Genomic DNA, 8531 nt, shown 5'->3' on the forward strand with positions numbered 1-8531 from the left:
TCACCAGGGCATGGCCCAGTCACAGACTGCCCAGGCCCCTCTTAGGTGGGCAGCACCAGGTGTGGCTGCGGGGGTGGGGGACACCCTAGACTTCTTCCTACTCGAGGGTCGGGAGAGAAAACCTCCAGAGCTTGTCTGGTCCCTCCAGAAAAGTAGATGGGTTTATCAGACAGCAGCTTGCTGGGAGGGAGCCCTTGTGGAGTAAGCATTAACCTAACTGGGAGGTGGTGGGTCGAACCCACCCCGTGGCCGTCTGCTTCCCTTCAGGCCTGAGGACTGGGCATCAACTCGCTGGGTCTCCACCGCAGCAGCAGTGATCTAGTGGGGGCTGGAGGGTGGGACCAAGGCCATTTATTAACTTAGCTGTCTGCTGTTTCTGGAGCCCTGGTGGCGCAGTGGTTATGCGTTGGCCTGCTCACTGCTAGGTCAGCCGTTTGAAACCACCAGCCACTCCAAGGGGACTTTTTACTCCCTTAAAGAATACAGTCTCGGAAGTCCACAGGGCGGTTCGTCTGCATTCACTCAGTGGCAGAGAGCTAGTTCAGTGTTTGGTGGTCTGCTGCTTCAAGCCCTGAGAGGAGGAAGCATCACCGATGACATTCTCAGGATCAGAAGGTACTTGCAGTGGTTCAGGGAGGGGCTTCTGGTTTGTGGACCAGGCTGCCATTGCGCCTGAGTTAGGGCTTGCCCTGCTTTGGAGAGGGGAAATTTCCCGGGTGTGGGGCCCGGGGTGCACTCAGCATTCCCCACTGAAGCTGGCTTCCCTACACTTCCACCTGCACGGACAGCAGTCCACAGGTAGGGAAACCCCCCTTTGCTGCAGGTCCTTGTCTGCCCTCAGCGTGGAGGAGGGGCTCAGAGAGGGGCTTTCTGACAGTGGATGCCACAAGTGTCCAAGGACACAGCGTCCGGCCAGCCTACTTCTGCCCGCCGAGGGGCGGGCTCCTGCCGGGAGGAGACTGCTTTTTTTTATCACAGGGGGGACTATAGGCTGTCTTCTGGGCAGACCGTGCTGTCTGTTGTCAGCCACCCTCGTTCTTCATTCCTTGGAGGCTGTTAAACGCAGAGCCTGCCTAATCGCATTAAGCGGGGCCTGTTTTCCAAACCAGCAGCATGTCCCCCACCGACGAGTGGGTGGATTTTCCTCGTGGGACGTCAGAGTAGAACCCTAGCTGCTCATCCCCGCCCCCTGCGGAGCCCCGCAGAACATCCCCTTAACACACATGGCTGCAGACATGTACCCTGCCGACACGCGGCCGTTGTCTGCTGTATGGTTGAGCACAGTTGGGGCGCTTCTTTGTTCGTGCTGTTTTCTCTTCTTGCCCCTTCCAGATGGGCTCCTGGAGGCAGACATCGTTCAAACCAGGGTGGGGCTGGGGTGCGAAAGCATCCCCTTTTAGCACCGTAAAAACCCGAAAACTAAACCCACTGCCATCCAGTCGGTTCTGCCTTGCGTGGTTTCCGAGACTTTAAGTCTGTACCAGGGCAGGCAGCCTCCTCTCTCCCTCTCGGAGCAATAGGTGGGTTTGAACCACTGACCTTTTGGTTAGTAGCCCAATGCCTGGCCCACAGGGCCACCAGGGCTCCTTTTCATAAGCTTCGCCTTTTAGAGTTAAGAGGTTGAATCCAAACAATGATGAGATACCATCTCACTCCTGCATCGATAGAAAAGTTAAACACAGAAACAACCAAAAAAACAAAACAAACCCAGAAAACATGCTGGAGAGGAGACCCCCCCACCCCACCCCCTGCACACTACAGTGGACAAAGCCCCCCTGGAAATCAGGTGGCTTTTCACTCACACACACACACACACACACACACACACACCTCACCCACACCCACCCCCCCAGCGGGACACGATGCACCTTTCTCTCTCTCTCTCTCACACACACACACACACACACACACACACACACACAGCGGGACACTACGCACCTTTCAAGAACAGTGAATCTGAAACACCTCGTGACCTGGAGGACATTATCAATCACAACGGGACAGTTATTGTATGCTACCCTGCTACAGTTTTTAAAAAAAGAATTCCAATCCAAGGAAAGGTTTTCACACCTGAGAGAAACCCGACCTTGGTGGTTGCTGGGAGTGGGGGTGCGGGTGGGGTGGGGAAGGAAGAGAAATTCCAGGCTGGGGAGTTGGTGGCTGAAAGCAGGGAGAACAGTTCCCAACACAAAGGCCCTACTGGAGGAGGTTTGATGAGCTTCCTGGCCTGGCTGAGGGCCAGTCTTTTCCGATGGTCTCGTGGTCCCACAAAGCTGGGTGTGGGGGCTCTGGAAAGCGTTTTCAGTAAGAAAGGGTTTTCAAAAGAGGTGTAATCTTAGGATGAGACACTCAGCAGTCCAACGGGAGCATTTTGAGGTTCAGCGTTTGCACCTAACTTAGGAGTACTAGAGGGGCTTCAAGAACTGTGGGAAATGGGTTGAAAAGATGATGGTGTTTTCCTGAGAGTTTTTGGAGCCTCTCCATTCCTTTAGGGAGATCAGCGGTTCTCACCTGTAGGGGGGGTGAAGGACCCGTTCACAGGGGTCACCCGATTCATAGCAGTCGCAAAATTAGGGGTGAAGTAGCAGCACAAATAACGTTATGGTTGGAGTGGGGGGTCACCGTGACATGAGGAACTGTATGAAAGGGTCGTGGCATGAGGAAGGTTGGGATCCACTGGTGTAGACACTTTTCCGTGGTTATTTTAAATGTGAAGGTTTACACACACAGACAGACACGCACACACATACGCACTTATGGATAGCAGTTCAGGCTCAGCCCTGGCAGTGCAGTGGGGAAACACTTGGTTGCTAACCTACAGGTGGGCAGTTCGAACCCCCCAGCTGCTGCACAGGAGAAGAGGTGGCAGTCTGCTTGTGCGGAGTCGGACAGCCTTGGGGCTACTGTGGGCGGTTCTCCCGGCTGCAGGCTCCCTGTGAGTCGGGATCAGCGGAGAGCAGCGGGTTGGTGTTTGGCCAGACCAGTTTGGGATGTGTCTGGGCTGCAGCCCTGCCTTTGCCCAGGGAGTTTTACTCTGTCCATCTGAGTTCCTCCTGGTACGCGCTGCCTGCACAGAGAAAACGTGTGCTTCCTGTTGACTTTCCGCCTGTCCCCAAATCTCCTAGGAGAGTTTGTGAATGCACCCTTTCAGAGCTCCAAGCCATCACACGCGGCTTTGTTGAGACTGGGGGTGTTTGCCCTGGCCGGTCCCCATGTGAGGGGCGCGGCCGATCTCACGGGCCGTGCAGAGGCCCAGCTGCAGCCGCCTGCACACAGGCTCTGTGTCCAGCTCTGTGGGCTGCTCTTGTGTGTAGCCTGTTTGCCTTTCCTGGCCCTGTTTGGACAGAGGGGGGCTTGGGCCCCGTTTTCGTAGCACAGACTTAAAAAGTGGAAGGGTTAACCCTTTAGAGACTCCAGCCGTGCAAGTGCAGCGAGTCTATGAGGCTTCCTGGGGAGAGAGGGCATTAAGGGATTTTGGGGTGGGGCGGGGACATCCGTAGGCAGAAGAGGGGGTCCCTTCATTGACGGAAACAGACTCCCCACTGAGAACGTTGAAGTGCCATGGCGCATTCCACCTGTGATGGAAGCACACACACAGAGTGCATCTGAAATAATCTACCCCCACCCCACCCCCAGCGCTCTTGTGTGCTGTGTCCCAACGCTGCCGGGTCCCCGCGGGGCTTTGCCAGTGTCACCGTGGTGGGAAGGGCGACATTGAATGCTCAGCAGGAGGGGTGAGATGCCCCGGACAGTGCAGACCTGACCTGTCCATGGAAATGACCAGCCCTGCCTCGACAGAGCCCCGAGGCTCCCCCGGGCAGAAAACAGGATGTGATGCAGCTGTGGGGGTTTGGGGTCTTCCTGTCCATTGTCTCAGCCTGCCACCCCCATTTCTCGCAGGGATTCCTCACAGAGCCAGGCAGCCCCTGGAAGCGAGGGTGGCGAGTGGTTGGCTGGTTTACCTTGCCCACTGGGCAGAGACCAGCCGCTAGCCATGGACGTGATGCTCAGGGCCAAGTGGAGGGTCAGGGAAACCCCCCTCTACGCGGACAGGACATAGCACCGTGCTTGCAACAATGGGCCCAGATGGTGAGGACGGCTCAGGACGGGGAGCTGTCCATTCTGTGGCATGTCTGGCTGCTGTGGCCAGCTGGAGGACGACCAGCCCTCGCGGCCACAGGGCAGCAGGATGCTGATCAAGGCCAGGGAGCGTGGGCGGGGGCCCATGTGTCGCCCCTCGAGGCTGCATGGCTGAGTCACGGTTGTTTGTCTCCTTCACGGACTGTCCCTAGGCAGAGACCATCCCGACCAGTCCCACTCAGGGAACCGGGTCTGAGTCAAGAGAGGCTCCCCCGAGCAGCCCAGGGAGGGGCGTTGGCGGGGAACACTGGCCCAGATGTGAGGCTTGTTTTCAGCCTCGCTCCTCCCCTGGGGGGTGAGTGTGAGAAGCAGCCTCATGACCGGATGCAGGGGCCCTGAGAGGCCAGCGACTTGCCCCAGGTCACACAGCCAGGCCTTTTGCTTGCTTCCAAGTGGAACAGGCCTTCTGCCCTGCTTGCAGCTCCCCCCACCTCAAGCCTCCTCCCCTTCCCCTTTGACTTCTCCAGTTACCATGAAAGTCTGCTGGCTTTCCTTCTAAAACGCCTCTCGCCCCCACCGCAGCCTTGCATCATGGCTACGCCAGACTTTATGGAAGCCCCGAGCCTCTGGGAAATGACTCTTAAACGCTCAGCAGGCAGCTTCTCCTCGTTCAGTTGTGAAAATACGTAGAAGCATTGATCAACGCCGTCTGTCGGGAGATGAAAAATCAATTAAGTCGGCGTTTAAACCCCATGGGGACCATGGAGCTTCTGGGGCAAGGGGCCTCGTCCTCGTCCTCGGTACAGAGTTCCTGTCGAGAGAAAGACTACTGCGCTCTCCACTGGCTTCCAGCGCTCTGAGACATCCCCCAACACGTATCCAGGTGCAGTCTGTTTTAGGATGACTCACGGCACCCCCTGAGGTCCCAGAGTGGAGCCGGCAGATAAACAGGCCTTTCTTCCGGCTTGCCTCTGGATGGATTCGAACGTCGAACCTTTCTGTTAGCAGCTAAACCTCTTGCCCATTTGCACCACCTGCCCGACTCTATCTGTATGTAAGATTATCTGTGTGGCTGCTGCTGCTGTTGGGTTCTGTTGCACGTTCCTGACGCACCCCCCACCCTGTGCACAGCAGAACCCAGCACTGCCTGGGCCGGCATCCTCTTCAGGATTATATGTTGGAGCCCCTGCTTGCAGCCACGGGTCCGTCCAGCCCCTTGAGGCCCTTCCTCTCTCTCACTGCCCTCCCACTTTACCTGGCATGATGTCCTTCTCCGGGGACTGGCCTCTCCTGATGAAGTCTCACTACCCATGCCTCTAAGGAGGATTCTGGCCGAACTTCATCCCAGACAGATGGGTTTGCTCTTTTGCAGTCCGCAGCACGTTCAGTTTTCCTCTCCAGCGCTGCAATTCCATGTCACTGACTGTCACTACTTGGGCTGAGCTACAAGACAGAGAGAGTGATCGAGTATCTATAGATGCGTTTTACCTTCACCGTTCCTGTTTCATACAGGTTCGGAAGCACAAATGATCTAGCTAAGTGACTTCTAATGAGAGCTGATAGACTTCTGCCTCGCCGTCCAGTCCGTAAACCTCTCCTTGGAATGGTTCCCGGTGCCCTGTTGTGTTCCAGCAGGGCGCTGTGGGATGGTGGAGCAGGTGTGATTGGTCAGGGTGAGCGCCGAAGTGGCTTGGGGCCAGGTCTTTCCTGGGTGTCCCAGTTCAGCAACGTGTGGGGTTCCTGGTAGGTCACCCAGAGGTACAGGGCCCCTCCAGGCAGGGTAGGTCACTGCTGGACATCTAAGCACCTTAGATTTGTGCACACTTTCCCTTTCCTGCACTGGAGACCTGGGGTGGAGGTGGGTTGGTGGGTGGTGGTGTCCCATTGTCTCTCATCTCATACTTAGTTCATACACAAAGGAAAATGCCTTTTTCTTTTTTCCTGCAAACTCCGTGCCTCCTTTAATTTTCATACTTGACCTCTCTGGCATTTGACCTTGACTTGGGGACAGAGTTGTCCGCTTCAAAGCAAATGTCCTACTAGGAGAATCCCATGGCTGACGTCTGTGGACCCTCTCCCATACTGATGCCTGCTGGCTCTGGAGCTTCAGAATCGGCAGTGGGAACAGGTCAGCCGATGAGGAAAAGGCGTGGGGTGTGTTGTCTGATTTCCCAGGGGGCGAGGAAAGCCACCATCATTGGCATCGGCTGACGAGCCTGAGGTCAGACATGGCTCCACCCTCCATCCCTTTTGACTCTATTCTGACACCAGCTATCCCTCCCACAGTGCCCTGCTTCTGTGCCTGGCTCCCATAATTCATCGCAGTGGATGGCCACACAGAACTCACAGACGATGCTCATGGTTATGGGGTTACAATTCAGGTGGGAGATGCCCGGTGCAATGGTTCAGTCAGGCCAGGGTTTTCTCTGCTGTGACTACAGGTGGGCCTCTTTGTGGCCCGCAGCTTCTTCGCCTGGCCTCCGGTTTTCTCAAAGTAGAAAGAGTGGGTGGGCCAGATGACTGCTGTTTCCTTCACATGTCACTATCAAATGGAACCTATTTCTGGACTCCCCAAAGCACCAGATTCTAGTTATGTTAGGGTAGGGCCCAAGAGGATCTGAACAGCTAGTCCCTTAGGACATACCTTCTGAGGGCTGGGAGAAGCAGGGGGACATGGGGGTGTGGATGACAGAGGGGTGTGAGGGGAAGGGGAGGGGGTGTTTTCTTTTCAAGAGAGTGGAAGGAGTCAGAGGAGATCTGTGTCTGACAAGCCAAGCCTCCAAGTTTCCTTATAACGAGCCCGGGGCCCGAGGATGAAGTGCTGGGATGCTAACTGAAAGGCTGACATTTGAGCCCACCTACCCAGCAACCCCGGCACCCAGACAGGTTTCAGCCAAGAAAGCCCCCTGGGACAGCCCCTCTCACGGCCGTGACTGACGGCAGCACAGGGGTGGACAAGGGCGAAGTGGGGTCAGGGATGGGAGGAGGGGTGCCAACAAGAGGTAAACCATCAGGAAAAGATACATTAGGGATGTGGACTGGGCGTTTCCATTTGACTGTGGGAAATTTGGACTTAGATTGAGTTTTATTAGATCCGTGTGTGTGTGTGTGTGTGTGTGTGTGTGTGTGTGTGTGTGTGTCTGGTGGGGTTAAAACAATCCTCCTTTGGACGGGCGGTATGCAGGGTGCTCAGACGGGAAGTAATCACTGAGGGTGTGGAGAGGAAAGATCAGTCTGAAGATGGGGTGGGAACACTGGTTGACTGGGAGACAAAGTGAGGTGAGGGACAGGGGGTTATCTATGGAGACAAAGGGTGAGGGAGACTGGTTATCTGCGGAGGAAGGGTGGGGGAGTCTGGTGGTCTGTGGAGAAAGGGTGTGGGAGGCATAGTGCTCAGGATGGTGAGTCCCCCCCGCCCCTGCCAGGACAGAGAGAAAAGGGCAGACTTCTCCTTGTTGACTCCGGCTTCCCTGGGTGGGTGAGACTCTGCTATCTCAGGAGGACTCTCCCCCTGCTGTGTGTCCCACTCTGAAGGGAGCCTGAGTGGGAGCCAGTCTCCCCCACCCTTTGCACCAGGAGACTGCACTGCCCCCAGGTCCACCAAGCCCACTGCTACCCAGTGCTTCCGACTCACAGTGACCCCGACCCTGCATGGTGTCCACATCTCTTCATCTTGATGGGAGCAGACTGCTTCACAGGTCTCCCTGCTGGCTGTGAACTGTCGACCGTGGCCTAGCCGTCCAGTGCCCCAGGCTTGGCTCTGCCCCAGCTGGTTGAATAAAGCACCCCACAGGCAGGAACCAGATCTCCAGGTTCCTGTGTTGGTCCTGGGGAGACTGTGTGGGAAATGGAGATGGAAGGAGCCGGAAGCCTCGCCTCCGTGTAGTTAGCAACACCCCTCCCCCCCCAAGCTGGTCCCTCTAGACGATTCTAGATCGCAGGTCAGGGTATGATGATGGTGTGGGCACAGTTCGCTGTATGGGGGCACTGTGCTTGACCGTGGAGGGGGGTGCTGTCATTATGATGGTTTTGTTTTTTCTGTTCAGGCTCAGAGAGAGAAAGAGGAAGCTCACCTTTGGGGGTGTTTGCAGCTGTGAACTTCCCTGTGCCCCACAGACTCACTCGGAGTCCCTGCCTCTCTGGCCTGCAGGAGCCCCCACCCCGTGGTCCTCCTCGTCTGGGGAGCTGACGTGTTTATCTCGTGGGTAGACTTTGCTAAAGCTGAACAGGCACGGCCCACGATCAGCCAGGGGGAACTGCTGCGCACCCTGGTGCCTGGGCTGGGTTTGGAGAAAGTGCCCGGTTGAGGTTGCGCGCTAGCGATGGGCAGCGCCTGCTTCAGCAGATGTCAGCAACGGGACTCCTCTCCTGACGCAGTGAAAGGAAGGGCGGCTGTGGGTTGGAACAGACTCGGGGCAGTGGTTCAGGTTTGCACCGCCATTTCTGGGGGG

At 56.5% G+C, this 8531-nt stretch overlaps 1 protein-coding gene across 1 annotated transcript in view; it reads left to right on the forward strand.

The window, feature by feature from the left end:
* Nucleotides 1-570: 570 nt before the first annotated feature.
* Nucleotides 571-8531, forward strand: part of CREB3L2 (cAMP responsive element binding protein 3 like 2) — a 39176-nt gene continuing 31215 nt past the window's right edge. Inside the window, exon 1 of the mRNA XM_030885273.2 lies at nt 571-615. The gene's annotated coding sequence lies outside the window, so the exon portion shown is untranslated. The remainder of the gene's footprint in view (nt 616-8531) is intronic.

The sequence above is a fragment of the Echinops telfairi genome, unplaced genomic scaffold (genome assembly GCF_000313985.2).
Source record: "Echinops telfairi isolate 266 unplaced genomic scaffold, ASM31398v2 ScPeMD7_23;HRSCAF=83, whole genome shotgun sequence".
Classification (NCBI taxonomy): Eukaryota; Metazoa; Chordata; class Mammalia; order Afrosoricida; family Tenrecidae; genus Echinops; species Echinops telfairi.